We start from the raw sequence: 27,122 nt of genomic DNA on the forward strand, positions 1-27,122 counted from the left end.
TCATGAAAAAATAACCCACTGCCTAGAGCAACTTTTGCTTTATTTTTAAATCATGTTCATATGTTTTTGTTGTGTATGTCACTTTATATCTTAGTGTACATGCTATTTTTTTATTATTGCAAAGCTATTTTTTTTATTATTGCAAAATTTAATTTAAAAAGTAAAATATTGTAGCAAGAACAAAAAAGTAAAACTATTTTCCTGCGATTTGTGTTAACATTTATGTAAATAATTAAATAAAACTGTTAAATATTGTAAATATTCGTTATTTTATGGGTACGTCAACACTAAGGTTATTTGCAACCCATCACATGTCTGTTGCGGACTTTAAAACACACCCATGCCCTCGCCTGGAGTCGAACCCGAGACCTCTGGATCAAAGCGAGTTGAGTCGACCACCCAACATGCTCGGCTACCGATGCCGGCATAAAACTGTTAGGTAGGTCTCTTAATGTAAATACGTACTTCTCAATAAAAATGTTAATTGTTATCTAAAAAACAAATGAACAGACACAAAAGACATAAAGAGACTTAGAAACATTATCTAAACCTTTTCATGTTACATTTCATTTGCATGAGGAATATAATAGCTGCTTAAAAACTGCTATAAGAAGACGTAATTTTTATTTTTTAAAAATGGGAGGGAGTGAGTCATTCATTCATTTATTTCAGTGATCAGAGCACCTCCAATAATTTTGACAAGTCGGCGCCCCTGGTGTGCCGTATGCCCGTAAATACCTTTTAAAATGTTGTGATGTATGAGTGCAACATAAAATTTTCGAAATAAAAAAGAGCGCACAGTGAAATCATAAAGTACTGTACCATGACTATACTCTCTATGGTGAAATTCTTTTCTTTCTAGATAATGTATCGGCTATTGTTATTAACGTTTTCTGCTTTCCTTGTTAACTTATTTTATTTTATCGTACACAAACGGCAGTTATGAACGATTATTTGGTAAGAAATGTGAGAACGATAATATGTTATATAGATTTTCTCATTTATATCCCCCCCCCCCCATTTATGACGACAAATGTTTTTCGATAGTTTTTTGTTTAGGCATAAACATTTTCCAGTTTAGAATTTTGCCTACCATTTTAATTAGTTTGAATGTCCGTGCTTGGGTGTTATTTGGTTCGAGACATGTTGAAGCGTGTAGTGAACAACAGGAATCAAAGTTGGAAAATTTAATTGACAACCTAGAATGAACTTCTTGAGGAGTAGCGCCGACCGCGTAAACGTTTGTTAACATGGCCGAAGAGAAGGTGTGTGTTGTGTGAAGTCGTTCTGAAGGCGCTAATTATTAACAGGTAAGTTCAAAGATTTGCTGTAAACTGGTGTTATACGTCACTATTTGTATGTAATTATCCTACAGATGTAAGAGTTTTTGGATACAATTAGAAACTATGTCTTATATAAATTAAATTTGCATGCCATATGTTTTACGCCCCTTGATTGTCAAGCGCAAGAAATGTCAAAAACAGATGTTCGGCTTATTTCCATTAATTTGATTTACTCTCCTTTCGTCTTCAAGGTTATTGTCCTCGACTAGATCAGAATCCACTGTTAATGGTTTCTAAACTGGAATATAATATCCCTTACGAAGTTAGAAAGATTTCAAGAAGAAATTTGCCTTAATGTAGAAACCATCATATGCAGACAAACCTCTCTACGGACAGTCATGATCTAAACAGAATCGATATGCGGTGAAGAAAATATAATTTTACGTTAAAGTCATGGAAATGATATTGGTCATTATTTCAACCGTGAATATTACCATTATGTAATATCGATACCTGATACGATCTCTCTCTCACACACAGATATACATAGACAATTTGTTGAAATGACATGATGTTCCTGTCACATTGTGTAGTATGCACAACTTCGTAATTAACTCTGTGCATTCCACATTTTTCTATCTCATTACACTACGTACAATATGCAGCTGTAGTCCAAACTAATGTAAAGTAATAACAATAATAGTAATTCTGCAATACATTAAAATACATTGGTCTCAGGTGCAGTTATAATTTTACTTTGGCAGTCATGTTGCACTAAAAACAGAAAAGAAGTTTTTTTAATTTACATGCGACTATGACCCATCACTGCTGACAGTATGGATAATGTATGTGTAAATGATTAGTTCTTTGTAATTCCCAACATTTTCGAACTTCGGTAACAGTTTGTTATATCGGAGACACATTTCTTCATTTTTACAGAAGAAACTACTTATGGAAATGCATTTCTGTAAGGTTTCCAACGTTCGTCGATGTATTTTCTTTCATCGTGGAATCTATTTGAGCGGGAAATCATGTATTTTTCAAGAGAAATATCTCACCTACACACAAGTGCCATTGCTTTCGCTACGTGGACTGGATGCTGCATACGTTTGATGACCTAACCCCCTGTCAGTGTTTCCAACCCCCCTTTTTTAACTATGCTTGCCTAACCAAACCTAACCTAACCTTATCGGAAATGGTTCATGGGGCTATCCATCAGCTACCCGTGCATAATGTACAATTTGCACACGTGATGGAAACAATAGTAGGTATTTTTTGGTGCAGAAGGTTGGAAACACTGCATACATACAACAGTAGTCAACCTCTGCCCACAATATTGTGTGTTACGGAAGCGAAAAACGGAATAATAAAAACTACTCTCTATGTGAAAAATTGTGTTTGTTTTCGTGTAAAAAGCATAATGGCACCTTGAACTATGTTCCGCAATACACAATTGGTAAGTACGAATGATATAACAAACTGTTACCCGAACTTCTCTTGGTGTAAGATAATAGGGGCCACCTTTGTAGTTTTTGCCCAAAGACGAATATATATTAACTCGTACAAAAAATATTAAGCACTAGCAATTGCAATTTGAAAATGTATTGAGAGAGCATGAATGAATCCTGAAAAACCGATCTAGGGTATCTCTTTTCTAGTACCATTGCAAAGTCCAGTTGGCGTTGTGACGGTTATCCTAAGGTTCCTTTAAAATATATACTTGTACATGCAGAGTTTTTGGCCCAAGTTCCTATTGTTTTATTGAGATTTCATCTTGCTAAGAATGCAAGGTAACAGTTCGTTATATCGGACACACATTACAATAGGATATTTTGTGTTTCTCATGGTTCGTACTTACGAATTGTGTATTGCGGAACATAGTTGAAGGTGCGATTATGCTTTTTACACGAAAACAAACACAATTTTTCACATAGAGAGTAGTTTTTATTATTCCGTTTTTCGCTTCCATAACCCACAATATGGTGGGCAGAGGTTGACTACTGTTGTATGTATGCAGTGTTTCCAACCTTCTTTACACGTAAATAACATCGATTATTCACATTACGAGTAATTCTTTTAATTTCTTTCTGCCGTTGCGGAACATACAATATGGCGCACACAGCTGTAGATCATCGTGTGTCGTTCTTGTGTTTTGTCGATTTGGAGTGGGTATGCAGTGTTTCAACCTTCGTAACCGAAATATACCTACTTTCGTGTTCATTATGTCGTCACAAGCCATTGACGGATAGCCCCAAAAACCATTGACAGATAGCCCCAAAAACCATTCACGATAGTCCCACGAACCATTGACTAATAGCCCCAAAAACCATTCACGATAGCCACGGACAATTTCCGGCATGCTTAGGTTAGGTAAGCATAGTTAAAAAAAATATCTCGTAAAAAAAAAGGCACGTTTGGAAACACTGGCGAGACCGCATGACTTTCGACGCTTGTGCCATCTGCCGGAACATAATGGAAATAACGGCATAATGTTGTCGCTTTACAGAAAATGCAAGTTTCTTACATAAAAAGTGATTATTTCTTGTTCTGCAGCATTCTATGGTGAAGTTTTCAGTTTCCATGAAAGAATATATCTCGAAGAACTTTGACAATGCTACAGAAACTGATTTCAGTAAGTAGTTTCTCCTGTAAATTTGAAGAAAAGTGTCTCCGATATAACGAACTGTTACTGAATGCAATTTTTACATGGTTTAATTTCGATTTACGTCTGTTTACACATAATGTAGAGTTTTTGCGATTACTTAAGATTTTGTTCAATATATGCTTCGTGGTTAGGTTAGGCAGGTCAGGTTTGGTTCTCTTAGCATTAAAATAAAGTCCCTAAATGCATTCTGCTAAGGTTCCGATTTACTTCTACATTTATTCCCACTAGTCTACGATACTTACTGTCGCTTGTCAACTGAGAATACCTTGTCTGTCGGTAGTGTGCATGCTTGTGTAAGGTAATTTTTAAGTTGTTTTTTTCAACATAAATGACTTTTTTTTTCCGAATCCAAACAGTTCTCATTACTTTAAGGAAGGTTCAAATTTCCTGTGACAATGATTTCCAAAATTTTATGATAATTAGTCTTTCTACTAGAAGATTTTTTTAAAAAAATAATATCAATCGGAACTGTTACGGAGTTTTCAGTTGAATTAAAATGGCATAGTCTGATAAGCATATGCTGGACTGCTTTTTCCATGAGCTTAATTAGTTGTTAGGATTAAAATTGGCAGAGGGTAGTGGGGGTTTTCAGTGTGAATTTCCCCTTGTAAAGTAAAAATACAGTGGAGAATGTGTGTGTGGGAATGAGTGAGTGAGGGAGAGGGAAACAGATGCTAGCACACACACACGTACACCAAAGAGGATCATAACACTGTGAAAATTTATGCAAATATTTTTTTCTGTCAGCCTACATTTTGTTTTTTTAAGTTCTTATTGTTTCATGTCTTATTGATATAATTTCAGAATGCTAAGATTTGAATGTAACATAATTGTCACAGAATAAAATGGCTAATGGCTGCCTGAATTTTAAATCTAGTTAATTGTGTTATCATCAGTCTTTAAGTAGGCCTAAATCATTGCATTTAAACAGTTTCTTTTTCATTAATTATAATTGTAATACAGTTAAGACCAAGTTCCATATGTTATGTGGCTATTTCCATTTAGGATCTATTTTGATTTTTTTTAAAAAATCTGTTAGTATAGTCCTATATTTCACATTTTTCATTCATTCTTATTTCTCCCTTGTATGGTTGTTTATTTTTCTTGAAAATTATTTTCCGTTTTTTCCTTTTTGTTAAATTTTATTTTTTTTCTTTCTTTTTCCAGATCTATCTTCTTCTGTTCCTTCGTCACCCACATTTTTCTTGTGACTTTACTGTTCACTGCCCTAAAGGTTAGATTTTCCCTCCAGAGAATTCACTTCACCTGAATTGTGCTGGTGACCCATCGTATCCCCCCTTCCCCCGCTTGGAGACTGAAATTTTGCCTTGTTGAAGGATGCGTTTAATATGAACATTTTCTGCTGTTTTTATTTCACAGAGATACGTTATAGTGAAGTAATGGATGGTTTTATGTGGTACTAATTATCACGTCATATCATATTTGCTTATAATATTTTTACATTGAGTATTAGGTTTAATGCTATCAGAATTTCCACATGTCTTTTGGCTTAAAGTAAGTCCATGCAACAATATTTAAAAATAAAATGGTCAAAGTGCTCCAGGATATGACCAACTGAACAAATTTTGGCCCCGATTTTCAATTGCAGGGTTGCTACGCATCTGGAAAACAGGAAAAGGTCAGGGAATTTGGCTTGTCAGGGAATTTTGCAGATCGTCTGGAATTTATGTGCATTCTGAGTCTACAAGAGAAAAAGTTGCGAAATGAACAAGTAGTTCGCTTCCACTTCTGGATTTGGTTCTTGTGGTTCCACTCCCAAAAATGATTCAATTTAGAAACTTGTTTCTTTCCTTCTTATGATTCTCAGTCTTGTGCAAAATTATGGTTCCTTCGAATTTCTGTAATAAGTTTTCCCTTTTACAATACTAGATATTAGAAAGAATATCAAAGTAAAACTTGCAGTACAGATATCTGATTGATAACTAAAGTACATTGACAATATGATCATAATTATCGGAAAGGTTGGTGAAGATGAGGTTATCTTCTATTATTTTATAGATCTTAGTCTTGTTGGTATTTCCTAGATAATTCCTGTATGCAACAAAAAATTCTCGATGCTGTTTACTTATAAATGTAAGCAAAAAAGCAGCACTTTGTATGACACTATAAATCTGCCGGAAAATGAAAAATTGTGTGTGGTTTATGAACTTTTTCTGTTGTTTCTGTATTGTGGAGATCTGTTATGGGGAAATAATGTACCTCTGTTACCTTAGCCTAAAGGTAAATGCACATCGCTGTAGCACCCAATATATGGTACTACTTTACTATACCGGAGACACCTATCAATGATTTATTTCGCAATTTTTTACATTGCTAATGTACTATTCTGCATTGCGGAACGTTTCTTTAGGTGAAATAATGAATTTCTAACAAAAATAATGTCTATTTCTTACATTAACGAGTACCTACTGTTGTTCCTTATTTCCCACAAACCATCCACGGGTAGCCCCAAAAACCATTGACATTAGCCCGAAAATTCAATTAAAAGATTATCAAATTCAGCTACAAAGACTTTAAAAAGTATTGTAAGTTACGATTATTGAGTACATCCAGAATGTTTTATTTTCACTGGGTGAAAAATTAGTTAAATTATGTATTATGGTTTCATTAACACATTCAAGAAATATTTCCATAGCAGGTTCACATATATAGTATCAGAAACAAAAAAAATAATATTTAGGCCTAAATATATTTTTTATTTGCTTTAATCAAATTGTTCAAATATACGTGGGTGACACTAAAAGTTTTTAGATGCGGCAACACTGATTGCAGCAATACATTGTCTCTAGGATATGTTGAAGTTAGTAGTCTGTGAAGTGTGATAATGCTGCAGAATTTATAGTTGTTAATTGTTGTGTGCCAGAAATTAGTCAATTATTGTCGTGTGTGTACAGTAAAATGGATTTAACACGGGAGCACTTCAGAGCAATTATTTTTTACGATTTTCGAGCAGGTTTAACGCAGCAGCAATGTTATGAAAGGCTCCGAAATGCATTTCAGGAGGAAGCCCCATGCCGTGCGACTGTGTTTAATTGGTTTTGAGAATTTCGACGTGGACGTCAGAAACTCAGTGATGAATTATGTGATGGTCGTCATGTGACAGCAACGTCTCAAGAAAACGTTGACAGAGTGCGTCGCATGATAGAGGATAACCGGGTGACATATGCAGTTATTAGTGCAACACTGGGTATTGGTATGAGTCAGGTTCAAACGATCCTGCATGACCGCCTTGGTGTCAGGAAGCTCTGTGCCAGATGGATCCCACACCATCTTACTCAGGAGCAAAAGCAGGCACGGGTCACATGGTGCATGAAAATGCTGGACAAATTTAACCAAGGACAATCAAATGCAGTGTATGACATCGTAACAGGTGACGAAACTTGAGTGTACTGTTATGAACCCAAGAACAAACGACAGTCGACGCAGTGAATCTTCCCGGATGAAGACCCACCAACAAAAGTCAGGAAGGGACGAAGTGTTGGCAAACAAATGGTTGCCACTTTCTTCAGTCGGACGGGCCATATTGCAACAGTGCCGCTACAGGGACATCGGACCGTTAATGCTGAATGGTACACTACGGTTTGTTTACCGGAGATCGTACGGAAAGTTCGTGAAAAACGCCCACGAAGTCGCATTATTGTGCATCAAGACAATGCGCACAGCCATACAGCAGTACGAACAATTGAATTCTTCAAAGCCTCCAACATCGAAGAAATGACTCATCCTCCTTACAGTCCTGACCTCGCCCCTTGTGATTTCTTCCTGTTCCCTAAAATCAAGGATACATTACGAGGTTCTTCATTTCCTACTCCCGAGGAGGCAGTCACCACCTTCGTTCAGTGCATTCAAGAGGTGGCTGCAGATGTGTGGTCCCAGTGCTTTCACACTTGGTTTGAGTGGATGAACAAGTGTATCAACTGTCATGGAGAATACTTTGAAAAATTATAGAATTCATACTTTTGGTCTCCAGTGTTTTACTTGCGCGTGTCTAAAAACTTTTAGTGTAACCTATCGTATTACAGAGCTATTTACTAGAAAAAGGCTTTCTATAAGAAAACATATCTATGTTTATGGTGCCAAAAACCATTCCAGCAATTTTAAATGTTTTTTTTTTTAAAATGATTTAAATCAAATAAATCTGATTTAATTTTAAGAAATCATCAAAAATGATTTCTTTTAATAATGATTTTTATCCACCCTGCATGAAACCCTTCAAGCCTTGCCCAGAAATTTATCAGAACTCCGTGTCTGAGATGACCATAAACCTCAAATTGCTGCTCGCTGGGAAGCTTTGATGCTCACGTAAGCCACTTTTGAAATCATAATTTCTTCCATAAATAATAATACTTAGTGAAGCTTTTTACCTGTGTATATTAGTTTATCCAAGCTTCAAACTTTGTTCCACAATCGTTCCCAGTTTTCTAAAACACTTCCTAATACTCCCATAAAAGTTGTGAAAATCATTGAACATTCAGAACTCTTACCCAAACATTGGTCACATTGATACTGATGCATTCATGAATATTCTTTTTGCCCCTGCAACTACCCAAGTGTAAATGAACATTTTCGACTTGTTGCAGGATTGGTTTTATTTTGTTAGGAGTGTTGGATTTAAAGGTGTTAGTAATTTTGCATTGCTCAGTTAGTAGTTTTAAGTTTAATACTGTTAGAATGTCTGCACGCTTGTTTGATTTATGTGCATGTATACAGTGGTATTTTATTTAAAAGAAAATAGTGAAACTGCTCCTGCACAAGAGTAATTGAACAAATGGTGGTCACACTTTGCGGTTAAATATCGAGGTTATTTGTAGCTACGTTAAACACAAATCTCTTGGTTAAATAAGCTGAAATTGTTGGAGGTGTCGGTTAGCAGCCTCCCCTGAATTATTCATAGATGGTATTTCTTTTTTTATTTTGTCCCTTATTCTTTTATATGAGAGATGGGGGGAAAGCTGTCCCACTGGCTGTAAAGCTCTTAAGGCTTGCCCCATCAGTATGTGACTGTAAGATTCACAATTTCTCCAAACAACTATTGATATTTCATTCCTGTTTTCTTTTTACATTTATATACATATTAATGTATCAAAAATGAATTTTTGGAGGTTTTTCGTTCTTTAGTTATCAATGTATTGTTCAAGGTTGGTTATGAACAGCAGCAAAATCAGGATTAATTATCTAGGGGTGCTGATGGGGTGCAGAATGAAATTTAGGGGGTGCGATGTTGAATATATTGTAAAAAATATGTATGCAGCCTTTAGCCATTGCATGAAATACGAATAAACTTTTGGTAGGCATCCGTTTTGCTTGATTTTACCACAACAACCACATATTTGGAAATTTTGTTAATTGAATTAGATTATTTTACGTCGTTTGGAAATTTTAAAGCAACATCTTGTTGAAGGCTGTTCAATGACATATATTGTGTGTTACACTCCAAGAAACTTGTCACAGTGTAAACATTCGGACATGCTGCAGTCTTATTGAACTATGTATGTTAGTGAAATACAAAATATAATCATTTAAGATGTTTGAGTTTTTAAATCCACTTATGCACTGTAAGGCTAATCGGGACTGGACCTACAGTTATAAGTGGGATCTGAACCACTATGTGCTTTCACCAGGTATTGCATTTAAAGACACTTATCTCAGGTTTGAAAAATAAATTCCATAGTAACTTGATCTTCGTTAAAATCACGTTCTGCACAATCCTCAACAATGAAGTGTAACATTTTTTCACGAACATTCGGTCTCTTCGTGTGTTTTTGAAAATGTCTGAAATGGTACATGTTACATAGAAGCGTGTATTACCAAAATAATAATAATAAAAGTGCCTGTCACTATGCAACTCGCATTAAATAATTTCCCGAGCTCGACCAGATGATGTCTTGAAAGCAACTGAATTTTTTGTTGCAGTGTGACTTTGAGAAAAGAGGAGCAACAAGAAGGCGAAAAGGGCCTCCCTGATGGTGCAGTTGTAGCGTCATTGCCTTGTAATCAAGGGGTCCCAGGTTCAATACCCGGTGGAGACACATAGTGGTTCGGATCCCACTTTAAACTGTAGGTCCAGTTCCGATTAGCCTTACTGTGCACAAAGGGAACTTAAAACACCAAATCAATCAATCAAAGAAGGCAAAAAATAAATCCATTTCTTATCATCAATGGTACAAGATAAAACATAAAACAACTTTGAGCTACAGGCAATTATAGAAAACCACAAACAAGCCACTTGAAGAAGCAATTCTGAATACCAATGCGGAAGAACCCGAATGGCACCGCCCATGGTTATGAATGAAACTACTCACTTGTAGGTACATACATATGCCCTACAGAGCAGTGTTGTCCCGGGTGGGCCCAGCCCAGTTTTCCCCATGCAGGTTTTTTTTTCCAGAAAAACCCAGTCAAAAAGTGAGTTTTTTTCAGAAAATGTTGTAAATTATTGCTTTAAATTCTTGAGGTTCTACTATTGTCAACATTTTTTGGGAAACTTATAAAGGAGAGCTTATAATGCTAAAAAAATGAATGTAATACAAGTAATAGTGGTTTTTCTCAGGCTATTTTTCGCAAATCATGATAAAAATGGACTTTTAACAGAAATAAAAATACCTAATACATATCCAAGGAACAATAAAGAAAGAGTATCAGAAATTTCTAGGTTGATGCAGCATAGTTGAACAAAGTCACTTCCTTATGCAGGAGAAGTAATAGTGATACATCATAGTGTTGACTTGTAGGTAAAAATTAGAAGGTGTACTGGAAAACGAAATATTACGGAGACAGGATGTTCTCGTCGGTTTGGAATGCAGACCTTACAAATTCCATTACTTGCCTCATCCATGGAAAGGTACCAGCCTGACAGCCAGATCTGAATCGACAAGTATTAGAATTTGTATATCGAAGCAACCGAACCGATCTGAGAAGATCGGAAGGAAATTTCGAGATCAGTTTTGGATTTGATTTGAGTGAGTCAACATCGTGGAAGAAAGACCGCAGGTATGTACCTGGAGGACTTAGGTGTCACTCCAAACTGAGAAAGGTCTGAGCATATTTACACAACCTCTAATTAGCCCCTTCTCTTCACCCTATACTTAGATCCCAGTAATTAAATTAACAAATAAGGGAAGGAGGAAATATGGTTGGAGGCACCAGTCTTTTTTATAATTGATTTTAGTTGTAGCTGCGAGTTCCTTAAAGGAAATATGTGCTTCAGAACACGAGTTAGGAATGCTAAGGAATAATGAACACAAATTAGGTGTATTTGTAATGAGGATTCAACAGCTGACGGAACAAATGGTTCTGATTTCACCGTCTCGTCCAGTCAGCAGGACAAGGTCGTGATACATACAGCAGTTTTCCACCAACACTGCACATTCCGCTCACTGTGTTGCCAGTACACAGTGCGGCAATTTGAAATTGAGGCTGGTGCTGTAAAAAATAAACAAGTCTTCATAGAAGTTACTTACCAGGGATCATCCAAAGTAGGACCGTCCGGGATCCACACATCATAGCGCAATGCCTACCACTGCATGGAAGGATTGCTGGAATTTGTTTTGTGTAACGCTGTTTAAAATCCATGTCATAGCCTTCTTGATTGTTGGTACATCATAAAAGTAGAAACCTTTCAGTGCAGATTTTGGTTCAGGAAATAAAAAATAATAACACAGCCAGATCCGCTGAGTAGGCAGGGTGTGACAACACACAGAATCGATTTAGGGCCAAAAGGTTTTTCGCAATCACAGTCTTGTGACTTGGGACACTGTCATGAAGCAGACGCCAGCTGCCATCATCCCGATACTCTGGCCTCACACGTGTTATTCCTTGCATCAAACGTTTCAGTACCTCAAGATAAAATGCAGCAGTAACAGTCTGTCTGAAATTTCAGTCTTCAGTAATGATTGTCCTCACTTTCTCAACCAATTTTGGTGTTCTCACCTTCCCTGCTACACCTGGATGATCGTCATGTGTTCAATTGGCTACCGTCCTTCACTGAAACGCCTGAGACATTCAAATACACGCGTACAGGATAAACAATTGTCCCTATAGACTTGCTACAACATGTGAAACGTTTCTGCAGCAGTTTTACCCAAGAGCGCACAAAACTTGATGTTTGCTCTTTGTTCCGTGTTGAAATCATGACGCACACTTTCACGACACGTGCCCACATTCAACAACGCCACAAGCGGTAATGTCGCTCAAGGTCAAGAAGCTCTGGGTTGATTGTTCGTGAGATACCCGTTACTTGTTCGCACCACAGAACGCTTGCACAGTGGCGCCACCTACGAAGCAAAATATCAGGCTAGATTTCAAATTGCCGCACTGTGTATTCCTTCCACCATTGTCAACAATACTGAAATCATGGCATTAAACATACCAAATTTTATTCAACCGGAAAAGTTTTCAGGGGCAAAACCCTTAGAAGTTGATCAATTTTTCACAACTTTTGAAAATATGGCAGATGCATTAGCTTGGTTCCATGCAAAAAGAAAAGATTTCTTGCCTTTATTCCTGACTGGAATCGCTTTAGATTTAATAACGGGAATAAAATCTCAACCAGATTATGCAAATAAAGAGTACCAAACGCTAAAAACAAAAATAACCAACACTTTTAGGGGCATTGGTCAACCTCACCTGGTTGAGGATTTCTTAAAGGAACAAGTCCAACAAATCCAGGAAACCCCGCAAGCTTACATCTTGCATAAGAAATATGCACAAGAAATATCTCCCCCAAGCATTAATGAAACATGTAATTTGTTACATTGTGAGGGGACTACGTAGGCAGTACCTTCAAGTAGCTTCCGACAAGAATTTTAATTCGGTGGATGAACTGCTACAGTTCATCAACAACTTACATAGAAAGCAAACCCTTTTGGAAGAGCAAGCGTACAGAGAAGCTAGGGAATTTCAACTGCGATGATCAATTGGTCAATAAATTTTTTGCATGTTTAAGCATTACAAGGGAGAATTGAGTACATTTTATTGAAATGTCTTTAATTGTGCCATAATTAAGTCGGAACATTCTTTAAATGATTTTTCTCATTTCTCATCATATGCAAGATAAACATTATTTATGTCTGGTTAAGAGCTTGTTACCCATGTAAGTGTTGCACCTTCATTATCTACCACAATTTCAGTTTTTTTCTTTTTTTAAGGGTGTATACACTGCACATGTATATTTTCATATTTTGATCATTTTTGACATTTTCAAACCTTTGAATAGGTTATATTTGGTCTAGGAATTAATTCGTGCGGTTGTTACGCACACATTGAAGCTGTAGTTCAAACACAAAATACATAAATACCTTAAGAAAAATATTGTCCATCGCGAGCCACCACTTTCGCCCATCTGTCAGGCAAGTTACGGATTCCGTGGCGAAAGAAGTCCTCATCCTTTGAAGCGATCCAGTCAGAGACCCATTTTTCAATATCTTCTGAAGAAGTGAACCGCTGTCCAATCAAATCGTTACTCATACAATCGAACAAGTAGTTAGTCTGAAGGAGCAACGTCTGGTGAATACGGCGGGTGGGGTAAAACTTCCCATCCGACATTTTCTAAATAGGTTTTGACCGGTTTTGCGAGATGTGGGCGAGCGTTATCATGTTGAAAAATAAGTTTATCATGTCTGTTCACCCATTCTGGTAGTTTCCTGGCCAGAGCCTGCTTCAAATGCATTAATTGTTGTCGATAACGTTCTCCATTAATAGTTTCACCCGGTTGCAGCAGCTCATAGTACACCACACCTTTCATATCCCACCATATGCACAGCATAACCTTTGCACAGTGAATATCTCGTTTCGGTTGTGATGGTCCTGGTTCACCTGGCTTCACCCAGGCCTTTTTTCATTTCGGGTTCTCGTAATGGATCCACTTCTCATCGCCAGTAACAATGCGATGCAAAAACCCTTTTCTTTTCTGTCTTTCAAGCAGCAATTCGCAAATGGTTTTTTGTCTTTCAACGTCTCTGTCTTTCAATTCATGTGGAACCCAATGTGACATCTTTTGAATCATTCCCATGGCTTTGAGGCGTTTGGAAACTGTTGTTTGATCAACGCCTAATGCTTCTGCAAGTTCTTCCTGCGTTTGACACGAATCCTGATCGAGCAATGCTCTCAATTCTTCGTCTTCAAATTTTTTTGGCTGTCCAGGTCGCTCTTGGTCTTCCAGGCCGAAATCACCACTTCTAAACCGTGCAAACCACTTCTGACACGTTCGCTCAGCTAGCGCATGGTCACCATACACGTCCACCAAAATACGATGACTTTCGGTAGCACTTTTCTGCATGTTAAAGTAATGAAGCAGAACACCCTGCAAAAACACTTTATCTGGCACGAACTGTGCCATGTTCAGTTGACTACAAAATGCTGTTGTTGACGCGTCAATCAACTGCCCTATACTACGAACGATGCGCGCTGACAGGAGTTTTCAACGCATATGTGGCTACACGGAACTGTGGGACGATACGCTCGTTACGCCATCTCTTGTCCAGGCGCACGAATTAATTCCTAGACCAAATAGTTTTGAGCTTTGTGCATGAAACTTATAGGAACATTATGTACATGGTGCATGATTTAGGAGGAGCATGAGTTAGGGATGCCATCTGTTTAGTGGCTATGATAACTGCAGTAAATTTACAATCATTTAGGTAAAATTATTTCTGCAGCTAGAAAACTTGATTAAAATTGGACAATGTGTTTCAAGATGGTGGATGAAAAACTGATTTTACCCATGTTGTAGGCTCTATGCCATGCTCGGCAATTTTTTTAAAAAAAAAAAAATGGTCTAGAATACATTTTCAGAGTATAAGGAATTATACTGAGTCATTTTAGAGATTTAATTGGTCCGCAATTTTGCAGTAAAACTTTTAAAATAATATTTCATAGCGTAGGAGAGGAGTGGTGGTAAAATCACAAACGTTGTATTTATGATAACCACCATAAATGCAAAGCTTTTGAGTTGCAAGATAACTTGAAGGATTGGTCTCACATTCTATTTGCAGAAAATTTGTCGTGTTTAAAGATAGTAGACGACAGACCGGTTACATTTTCATAGATTAAGAAAACAAGTCTCAGCAATGTTACAGCATCACTTGAGTTTCAAGCTTTTAATAAAACTCTGTAATGTAGTGTGTGTTTTAGGAAGGTTGGGAATAAGTCACCATGATAACTGCAGCAAATTTAGAGGTTTTTAGCTGAAATGAATCACAACTAGATACACCTTGGGAACTTTTTTTTTTTGCATTTGTTCAAAGCATTTCAAGATTTTAAATGAAAATGGATTTTTCATATGCTGAGGTAGATTCAAAATTCTGGTGACTTTCAAATGCCTAAACTACATTTCTGGAGATTAAGAAAAGAAACTCTTTTAAGAATTTTAGACAATAAGTGTTTTGAAATATAGTGCATGTTTGTTGAGAGTTGGGGACCAAATTGATGGTCACTGATGTTTTATCCATGGGAATTGCCATTTTCATAGCAGCCAGATATTTTGGAGGATGTATAAGGTATCCCATTTGGACGAAATCAGCTGGACAATTAAATGTGGCAAAATTGTAATTTGGCATGTTAATACACGGATGCTTGAAACATCCAGAAAAATAATGGGGAAACACAATTGTGATAAACTATGAAATAATTCTTTTGAAGCAGATTGAAAATATTGTGTTGCATAGTGCAGTACGTTTCACAGTCAAGTCTTCCACAGAGTGGCGGCCATTACCTCTGGCAGTGAGAGCGTGTCTGCCGGTAAACTGCATGCAACATCCGCGTAAATGGAAATGCTAGCTATGTAATTACATAACCTCGTACACTCGTACAATTACACCGACAGTTAAAATTAAAATGAACACGTACTTTGTTACAAGAGGTGTTGGAAATGATGTTCTCCAGCTTCCAAAAATTTAGGGCATTTTTTAAGGAAATTTTCACTAACACGTATCAGTTCCTCTTCCGAAATTGCTTCAATTACTCTCCTGATATTTTATTTAAATTCTTCTAATGTATGGTTTCAGGCTTAAAAGCTTGGTAGCTCGCCATGCAGACAATATGCAAATGTCTGTTTCTTGTGATTTTTTTTAAAAGTGTGTACTGATCATGCTCCAACGTCATCTAGTTTCTCCCCAGTAAGCACACACTGTTTCACCCTTCACCGCTTCTTATTAAGAACAGACCCTGTTTCCGTAAATTTGCTCATAAGTTCTTGAACATTTTGTCTGTGTGGAAGAGGATCATCTGGGGATTCTGCTGCCAGACACCTTCTGACTTCCCTACAAGAATTCGTAATGACGTAAGAGTCGTACATAAAAATGCATTGTTTTAAATTGTAGCTGGAATTATTAGGTTGAAAAAAAGCACCAAAACAATCTCAAACACTTGTTAACACCTTAACACTTCACAAAAACGTGAAAACTGGACACCAGCCATCTGGATACTGAAGCACTGACACGTTCCATGCCTGCCAAGGAAAACATACAGCTGTGGGACTAAATGCCGGCAGACACCCTCCCACCACTCGGCATGTTAGTCGCTGCTTCATGGAAGGCTCGGCAGAGAAAGGCACTGTATTTTTGGATTATTTAATGGTCTATGGCACATGAAATAAATGAGGTAAAAAATGTGTTTGTAGCTGTACCATTATTTACTCCAACACAAGTCCAACACTGCATTTACAAAATAAATTGTTTCATAAACTGAAGTTCAGAATGGAATATTCACTAATGGTATTTATTTAAAATGTACTGCATCTTGAAAAGCATATACTTTAACATGCTTAAATTTGAATATCATTGCAGGGGAAAGAAAGTAACAAACCTGATTGATAAAATTAAGTCTCACTTTAAAAAAGTTATAGTGATTGCTATTTTCCTGGGAAGAATGGTTACGGCACTATTCAAGTTGATTTGTTATGTTACTGTGTTGCTTGTTAATGGTGTTCATCATAACAACTACTCAAAATTGAGTTTTTTCATAAACAATGATGCATCCAAGTACACACACACAAATCCATTTATCTTGTTTGATTTGGTTTATTTTACTTCTCTTTTGTGTCACATTTGACTAATCGCGAAGATGAGAATGAGTGATGATATGATGAAATTGAAGAAGGCACACACAAAGAATACCCATGCCCAGGCTGGAATTTGTCCTCTGGCATCATAGGAATTTCACTTGTTAAAATAAAATGTTATTAGTCCTCAACTATACTGAACGCAACTCCAACTGGCGGGTGACCTTGATGGCTATTTCTGGCCCTTTGTGTCCACCAATCGTCTTCGGGGGTGTGTGGCTCGATGGGTATCAACAAACTCAGTTGCTAAGTAAAAGCTGAAGGGTTCACATTGCTTTCCCGAAGCAACGCTGCCAAGCATACTTCTGTTTTTGCCAGTTGTCTATTTGCGTGTTTGTAGAGTGTTTGTGTGTGAAACTTACTCATGTAGAACAAAGTGTGCAATTGTACCATTAACACCCCGCTGATTTCTGGCGCTGGCAATATCGTTGCCCGAGAAGACTCTCTCGCTTTACAGTACGTTTGGCAACTTGTGGTGGACCCAACGCTCATTTGTTTCATCCCGCGAACAACATTCGGTACCTTGTGACTCAAAAATGCCCGATTTCAGTCGAAGAAAATTCAACTGATCGCTGATTTGCTGTTTCCCAGCACCAGTTGGAGTTGCGTTCAGTATAAAAGGTGCCAGTATGGAGAACTGTTGTTGGCTGCAGGAAAAAAAGCACTGGTTATAATTAGGGCTGAGCCGATAGCGATGTCGATACTCTTTCCGATTCCCACCGATACCAATACTTGAAAATTGCAACAATTAAAATTTGTTGAAAATACTGACCAATATTGGTGTGTAAATGTTCTTTCCAATTATATGCATCAATTTACAAAGAAATTTACTTTAGAATATTCAAGAATTACATCAGAATATGAAATTAGATATTGTGTAATCACAAAATATAGTTTTTGGGCAAAATAAATAGTTTGAATTTTGCATAATTTCCAGGATAATTAGACTCTGCGAAACCACTTTCGCAGGTCCCGTGAAAGACCAAGTAGCTGGAAAAGTATCAGCAGATGAATTCCAACCGATACATTGGCATCGGTATTGGCTCAGCCCTGGTTATAACTAGACCTCGGATTTTTAAGTTCTAAAAAATGTGCTTTCAGGTTCCTAAAATAGGCTCTAAAAATCTTAAAATAGGTTCTAAAAATCCCAAAATAGGTTCTAAAAATTCTGAAATAGCTTTTAATAATATTAAATTAGGCTCGAAAAATCCTGAAGTATAGGTTTCAAAAAACTTAAATGGTACAAAATTCCTGAAAATTTGTGATTAGATAGAATCATTAAAAAAATCACAAGAACCGTAAGAAGTTTTAGTTGATATGTATAACAACAAAATGTTAATTTTCTAACCAAATTTACATTTGTATGCATAATTTTCAAAATTAACTACAAATTATTGTATTACTATACTTGTGCTGTTAGCAAAAGTTACTTGTTGGTATGAAAAATGAATTACGTATGTATAATTTGCTGCACAATATCAGGGTGGCTTCTCACTGGGAATTCTTTGAATTCCGGAAATTATGTGTGAATTATTGGCTCTTGAATTTTGGTAAAACCTGAAAAAGTACAAGCAGATATTTTATTTTTATCTTTATCTTTTCATTAACTTTCAACTGAAACATAGTCAGTGCTGAAACGTTACTTCGCAAGGTGTGAATGCTACAAAAGGACCAAACTGACGTGAAAGTGAGCAAGACCACACGTATCAGAAATTTGCACTTGCACTTTGGACTGTGCAGGCAGTAGAGGCGATTGGGTGCCAAAACTTTGAAGGAAGGCCTGGGTCAGTTTACTTTGTCTTAGTAGACAATGCTTGGCATTAATGGTCCATAGTGCAGATGCAAAAAGTAGGAGGGGAACTGTCCCCCTCTAATTGCTGCCACTGTGTGCAGGTAACAGTGATGTCAGACATTTTGTTTTGTTTAGAGCTTTGAAAAACATCATAAGGGGGGGGGGTGGACAGAAAACATGTTTCAAACACGTTAGTCTGAATTTTTTCGTTACCAAACCGAGTAAATGCCTCGGAGAGATGTAAAAATCATGTAAAACCTAAAGAAATTATAAAAACCTAAAAATAGGTTTAATTTAGGCACAAAACTTCGTCAGTTGTGTTTTTTAATGAATCACTGACATAACTTATTTCTTATTTACCTGCAAAGAATAATATAGGTTAAAAACCTAAAATCCGAGTTCTAGTTATAACATATTTTCTACCTCCCCTCCCCCGTAGCCTGATTGTTGGATACACCAAAGTATGTGCCTCCTCAGGGAATGCAATCCTGAAAACTGATACAGCATTACCTATTACACTCTCAAGGAAGAGTAGAATCAAAATGTTGGACAAATATTTTGGAACAGAAAATGTCAATACAAGGAGGAAATTGAGTGGGCAGAGCAAAGCAGTACATGCTGCTGCAAAGGCTGGTAGCTGCAGTCGCTCCCTCCCCCCCTCCATGCAATCCAGTTCCCTTTCACGTGTTCATTGGTGGAGCAGTCTCACATCACTACTTACGCAGAGACTTGTTTTCATTCACTTTCTCAAGAGATAGTAGGGACAGGGTATAAAGCAATACAAATTTAATGTTAAGATACACTACTACCAGGGCAATTTTTTATATATAATTAAAATATATATTTTTAAACATAGCCTAAAAAAACCCAATAAAATCCAGTTTTGCCCAGGTTTAATTGGGTTTTATCTGAAGAAAAAATGAAAAACCCACCTGGGTTGGGTTTTTTTGAAAAAATCTGGGCAAAATGCCAACCCTGCTCCAGAGGCAAGCCATTTTACTCGCTGTTGGATAATTATAGAGCTAACGTCAAAGTTTCCAGAAGGAAATATGTTTTTATATTCTTTTTGAAAATCCAAGTAAGGTGATGTGGAAATTGATATAAATGTTTAAGAGTAGATTGATCTTGCCCAGGATAGTCCCAGACTTGTGTTACTACAACAGTAACCAATCATATTTAGTTTCTGCAAGTGGTTACCCAGATTTTCTTTTAGTAATGCATAGTGCAGTTCTTGTTATTTTTATGATGAACTGTTGAGTAATTTTCAACATGACTTCATAGTTAGAATTTTTCAATTCATTTTGGTTCATTGAGAAGACCATAGTGATTTGTCAGAAAAATAGTATAAAATGTTCTTTCTTCTTCATCTTTTAAATGTGCTTGTTGAGGTGAGAGTTCAGTTGTTTCTGCAGGAAAACTAAACTGGTCGAAAAAGCCCATGGTTTGAACCCTTCATCCGGAGATGATTTACAGTATAAAGAGTCCCTTGTATTATAGGTTAAAGTCTATTTTGTAGTGTCATCTTCAGGTTTTGATTTTTTATGACATGTTTTTTTCCTACCGAGTTTCTCTGTGCTTAAATTAATTTACACACATTTGTAATTTGTGTGAAGATTATGATGCTGTTTTGTTGGTTATATAAATTCATGTTGGTTACCATATTTTGACCAAAAATCATATTTAGTTGGGTTTTAACTTTTCACCAGATATTGTTCATAAAGTATTGCTTGTGCAATTATGACAAAGGCATTTTTTTTGGCTTCTCCCCCCATTTTTTAAAAATATGATACAATTTATTTGAGGGGAGAAAACTTTCACCATAAAGTACTCTTTCAACAATAAATAGTATGTTGTAAAAGACATCTTACTGAAAGGTAATGATTTTGTAAAATCCTTAATAGAAAGGCATGCTATGTATTTTGTTTTTAGGTTATAGATTTTGTAGGTCATGTTGTGGTAATTTGTAAGGTGCATAAATATTACTAAAGTTTTTAGGTCATAGATATCTGACCTCAAATTATCATTATCAGGGAACGGATTTATATGTAGTAAAAATGTGCTAAATATTTGCAAATTTAGTTATTTCTACCAAAATATGGAGTTAAAAAAATACCGTTTTAATAATATAACACACTATACGAGCTACTTAAAATACAGTCTCTGTATTGTAACTCTTACCGTGACTGTCTTGAAGAGAAACCAGAAGAGAATCCCGTCTGTGTGCCACAAAATCATTGTGTTTGGCTTGCAACTGGTAGCGAGGGTGGGGTTAGCAATGGGCTGCTCGACTTGGGACTCTCTTACAAAGTTACCAAAATTACGTTTGTAGGAACCAGGAGCTTGAGCCCTCATTCTCTATTGCTGACAACAATTGCAAATAAACAGGAATTTCAAGTGTTTTACAATAGCAAAAGCAAACAGTTGGGAGGTGTAAAAAAATTATTGTTCGAATGACAGAAAACTTGTAATTAACGCAATTGGAGGGAACAAAAAAAGGTTATGAACTTTCGTTTGTTTAACGTTGCTTCGGACTTTGTCAGTTTTCTGCAAGAAATTCACTCAACTCTTTTACATGGGGACATGTAGTTATTGTGCAAATATGTAGTATATGCTGAGGAATGTTCTGAACTACGGAAATAATATGTAAAAATTACTAAAATATGTAAAATATTAGCAAAAACCTAATATGTGTACAGTCATGGACACTTCTGGGTTGTAATGAATGCATTGCCTTTCAATGGAATCATTACAACCCAACAGTGTCTGCGACTGTACAAGGTAACGAAAAAAGTTCTTGCCGTTCTAGAGCAGTGATAAACAAAGAGCAATACAGTGGACAGTACGTACCTTTAGGTTTCGAAGTAATCTCCATCAGCTCCAACACCTTTTGCCAATGTTCCTGCAGCTGCACAATACCCTGGTGATAAAACTCGGTGGGCTTGGATACAAAGAAGTCCGTGAGTGCATTTCGCAGGTCTCCCTCATTTGCGAAGGATCTCCCACAGAGGTGGTTGTCGAGGGAATGAAACAGGTGGTAATCTGTTGGTGCAAGGTCCAGTGAATATGGTGGATAGCACAGTGTCTCCCAGCCAAGTTGCTGAAGGGTCTCTAGGGTCTTCTTTGCCACATGTGGCTTGGCATTGTTGTGCAGGAACAGCACACCTTTGCGATTCACCAATGCCGGGTCCTTCTGCCGAAATGCACGGTTGCACCTTTGCAACTGCTGAGAGGAGAGGTCAGCAGTGATGGTCTGACCAGGTGGAAGGAGCCCGTAATGCACCTCTTGCCGACAATTTCACCATACAGAGAGCATAACCTTTCGTGGGTGCAGAGGTGGTCTTGAGGTGTGAGGAACAGGGTCACGTGGCAAAAACCAATGTCTGGTACACTTGGGAGTGTCATAGAGGACCCACTTTTCGTCACCAGTGAGCAAGCGATCAAATATGGGTGTGTTCTGGAGCCGAGTGAGCAAGGACAAACAGGCTGTCACTTGTTGTTCCTTGTTGGCTGCTGACAATGTGTGGGTACCCACTTGCTTAACTTGTATGACTTCCCTATCCCATGCAGGTGCAGTCTGACTGTTTCAGCAGAAACATGCAACCTTTCTGCAAGTTCATCACATGTTAGACCACTGTCCTCCTCGATGGCTGCTTTCAGGGCCTCGTCATCCAACACATGTGGTCGTCCGAAAGGCTCACATTTCCCGAACGGAATTTCTGGAATCAATGCCTGGCAGTGCGTTCGTTCACGGCATTCTCCCCAAATGCCTGGCAAATGCGGCAGCTGACAGGCCCACTTTAAAGTCATACAACAAACACACGCGAACAAGCTGCTTCGATACCTCCATTTCTCTTCGACACTGGAGGAGCTATGACTGCTATTACTGACAGTCGATGGTCAGACTAACTCCCGATCGCTTGGCAGGCACATGCGTCATTTCGTTTGCTCTCTCTGAGCGCATGATTAATGGTACGTCAAAAACGGCAAGAACTTTTTTGGTTACCTTGTACAAATATCAAAAATAAAAACTGAATTTTTTGAGGCTACATGCAATTATAATACAAAGGATAATACAAAATACAACTCATTTCAGCTTCATACATAAATATGGATTTACATGTAAGTCCGTTGCCTGATCATTATGTTACACTTGACCAGCCTGTTTAGTTGTGGATTGTGAGATACTCTTTATGCCTAAATAGAGGTGTTTATGGATTGTGAGATACTCTTTATGCCTAAATAGAGGTGTAATCTCCTTGACTATAACAGAAGTGGTAACATAGTCTCCTTGTGATCGAGGGTTCCAAGTATAATCCCCAGTGGAGCCACAGTGGTTTCGTATTCCACTACAAACTGTAGATCCAGTCCCAATTATTCTGAGTATAAACTGGTATTAAGAAGTAACAAGTGCAATTGTTATTTTTGGTCTGTTAGTTTTTGTCCCTTGCTACTGATGGTGCTGATACATCATTCAACTATTGTCATCAGGACTACAGGCCAGAAGGTTTATTCTGGTACAGCTTCTGGGAAGAAATGGTCTGCTGTCTGCAGGCCATTGTTGCCAAATGTATGTTCCGTCAAACATGGCGACTGACATTGATGGTACATGAGTCTTTTGAATGGGCATGCAAATAATATCAACGAACAATTCGAGCTCTTAGAGGGCAAATTCTTTTAATCTCAACATCTGTATACCTGCTCCTTGTGGGTGTGCATCTTCTTCCCCTCCCAAAGAGAATGGTGAGCACATATTGTCTCCAGCACTTCTCGTAGTGGCAAGAAGAACCCATGTGATGATTACCAATGTCTTCCAACAGAGGACAGACCAACCAGAGGCAGGAGTGGTACCAGTATAATTTTCAGAGATGTACGGCAGGAATATAAACCAACCACATAAAATTCACAAAGCATTCTAATATGTATTTTATTCAATGCTCGAAGTGGAAATTCCTACCTGAGAAGGAGGTGCTGGTTCCTGGTCTAGTTTTGGGATAGGTGAGGCAATGCTTGTATTGATCAACGTGGAGACAGTGAGGTGTTCCTATGCAAATTATCTTAGCTGGTGCGATATCATTTTCCCCACATTGAGCACTGATTTTTATGTCCAGAAAAGTAACTCTTGAGGCACTGAATGCACGTTTTTGATGGTAGATCATATCGCAGTTTATCTAGCAATATTAGCAAACTGAAAGAGTACCCAGCTGGTTGAACTGTGGTATTGAAATAAAAAAAAAATTATGTTTATTAAGACAGAAGCAGGAAGGCCACTAAATTACATGTGAAGGTTTCAGTATATGTTTGTAGTGTATTTGCAACATTCCAGGTGCCAATCTCCACATTGTAGTATGTTGCATAATGCCTTAGGTTGAAATACCAGTTAATGTATGGAATCCGTTACGTCAAGTCATTATTCACATACTTTGTAGCGATTTATCCCTGTATAAGGCAAGGGTCCCAGGTTCGAATCCCAACCTGGGCATGGGTGTTCTTTGTGAGTGTATATTCATTAATTTCATCATATCATCACTCATCCTCATCTTCATGATTAGCCAAAAATGGCAAAAAAAATAAAGTGAATCAATCAATCAATTTTTCTTGTACTTGGTTCGTATCTTTTGTGGAAATCACACAGATAATATATATGAGAAGTACTATTTTGTAATCAACCAACCCCCTTCCTAAATTGTGTGTCCTGTATCATATACAATTTATTAACATGAAAATATATAAAAAAAATCTAGCATCTGCTGTTGGAAACTTTGGTCTTTGCTGTAATGTCCACATTACACTTCGCTGTACTCTATTTTTGTTTTATTTAATTTTGGCACTATTGTTTATGTTTATGAGTATCTGATCTTTTACATTAAATGGGTGTCTATATTTTACATTAAATGAGAGGAAATAAAAATGCAACCATCCACGCTAAGTATCACATACATGAACCTTGCATCAAGATGGCCATATCAAGCTTGCTTTGACAAGCTACAAGCAAGCAATCGTAACCTTGCCACAAGCTTGTGTGCTATCTGGAAACCCTGTGCAAAATTTTCACGTGGGCTAGCACAACTATTTTTTTTTATGTATAATAATTAGGGAACAGATTTCTAGTTATATTTTTGCTACATCCTAGATGTATGCTAATTATAGATCTTTGCGTTTCATGTACACAGCACCCCTTTACTGAAATTCTATTGGTTCTAAAATGCCTAAAAGTCCTATTTGTACCTGATAAACACCTTTTAAACCTTTCACGTAAGTTTAAAAATAACTTTTATTAAGAAATACCCTTAATTTCCACCACAAAGGTTTGAGATCCTTGAACCTTGAATCTGAAGGGCAAAAGAAGCAATGCAACAGCAAGGGGTATCAGCATCTGTTCAGATATCCGCCATCTTCCAGACTGCATCAGGAAATTGGAAAAATGTTGAGTGAACTGAACTGTATGGGGTGTTCTCCATTGTTGAATGCTGTACTTCCCATCCGATTAAAGGGTGTAGCATACCAAAGATGCAGGTTGTTTTCTGATGGAATGCTAGTTACAAAATCATTCATTTGTTAAAGCAGGCTGGCGTTTTTCCCAACCTCCAAAAGTGTAAGAGCATGGAAGATTCCAAGAATACACCCGCATCTGATTGGCTGTTTTGAGTGCCTGCTATCACAAGTATGGAAAGACAATCCTACCAGTGACCAATCACGTTGCCTATTTCCCCATTTACACAATGTCTAGGTCAGGGGTTTTCAAACTTTTAGCTGTCATGGCTCCCCTCCACTGCCAAAATCTGCACGTACCTCCCCTCAATAATAATAGATAAATGCATGTGATGTGACAATGGGAGATCAACACACAATCTATTCATGTGTTCATTTACTGTTGGTAGGCATACAAGTACAGGGTTGCTACATTCTGCAAAACAAGGAAATGTCAGGGAATTTGGCTTGTCAGGGGAAAATGAAGGAAATGTCAGGAAATTTTGCATATCGTCTGGAATTTACGTGCATTTTGGAGTCTGCAAGAGAAAGAGTTGCAAAATGACAAGCAGTCACTTCCACTTCTGGATTCGCTTCTTGTCATTCCACTCCTTCGAATTTCTGTAATAAATTTTCACTTTTATAATACTAGATATTAGAAAGAATATCAAAGTAAAACTTGTAGTCCAGATATCTGATTGATAACTAAAGTGCATTGACAATATGATCATACTTATCGGAAAGGTTGGTGAAGATGAGGTTATCTTCTATTATTTTATAGATCTTAGTCTTGTTGGCATTTCCTTTAGAATTCCTATATGCAACAAAAAATTTCCAGATGCTGTGAACTTATAAATGTAAGCAAAAAAGCAGCATTTTCTACGACACTAGAAATGTGCTAGAAAATGAAAAATTGTGTATAGTTTATGAACTTTTTATGTTGTGGAGATCTGTTATGGTGAAATACGTGTATTGTTTCCTCTGTTACCTTAGCCTGAAGGCTAGATGCACGTGATTGTAGCACCCAATACATTTGATGCCGATTGTAATTTTACATTTTACTCATCAAATTTTCACATGTTCTTGTGTGTGTAGAATGAAATTTGCTAAAAAAAAGTTGTGAAAGTGAATATTCATAATAATTAACTGATTATATACTTATTTGAAAAACACAAGATTCAAAAGCAAAAATCGTGATAATAAACACGTCTGGAGAAATTTCATTTTTGGACTGGAAAACCTGGAAACGTCAGGGAATTTCATAATAAAAAAATCGTAGCAACCTTGAAGTAAAAAATATGTAATGTGTGAGATTAATGCAGGCAGTGCACAGTTCTTTTAATATTTATAAGCTCATGTCATTTCATTCAGCAATATGATGCTCATGAGATAAAAAGGTAAGAAAACTGGATAATATAAGATAAAAGGCATACAGCAATGTTCGGATTTCTTCATTTAATTGTCATCTTTTTTCTCCTTACAACGTGTTAAATGTAGGAAATCAATCACCAATGATTTCATCTTTAATCCTTGTCTTATCAAGCAACTATCTTTTTAAGGCTGATGCCTTGTCTGATAGGTGCAGGATACCCTTGTAGAGATAAATTCAGAACATTCAGTTTGTGTAAAACATGAGAAACGTATGCCAATTTCTATGCATCTACACTATGAAGTTTTCTGCATTGGCATCGTTTCCCTCTATAGGGTACGAGTGCAGTTCCTGTTCAAGAACACAGAAGCTTTCCTGGTGACAAATGATGAAAACATTGATATGTTTCTAATTTCTAATTTATTAAGACATTTTGAACTTTCAAAAAAAGGAAATACTTTTTCGAA

General features: G+C 37.1%; 1 protein-coding gene across 1 annotated transcript in view; it reads left to right on the plus strand.

The window, feature by feature from the left end:
* Positions 1 to 1,097: 1,097 nt before the first annotated feature.
* mtgo (miles to go) overlaps positions 1,098 to 27,122 on the plus strand; it is a 596,892-nt gene continuing 570,867 nt past the window's right edge. Inside the window, exon 1 of the mRNA XM_083118289.1 lies at positions 1,098 to 1,310. The gene's annotated coding sequence lies outside the window, so the exon portion shown is untranslated. The remainder of the gene's footprint in view (positions 1,311 to 27,122) is intronic.

The sequence above is a fragment of the Lepisma saccharinum genome, chromosome 3, assembly GCF_977018435.1.
Source record: "Lepisma saccharinum chromosome 3, izLepSacc3.1, whole genome shotgun sequence".
NCBI lineage: Eukaryota > Metazoa > Arthropoda > Insecta > Zygentoma > Lepismatidae > Lepisma > Lepisma saccharinum.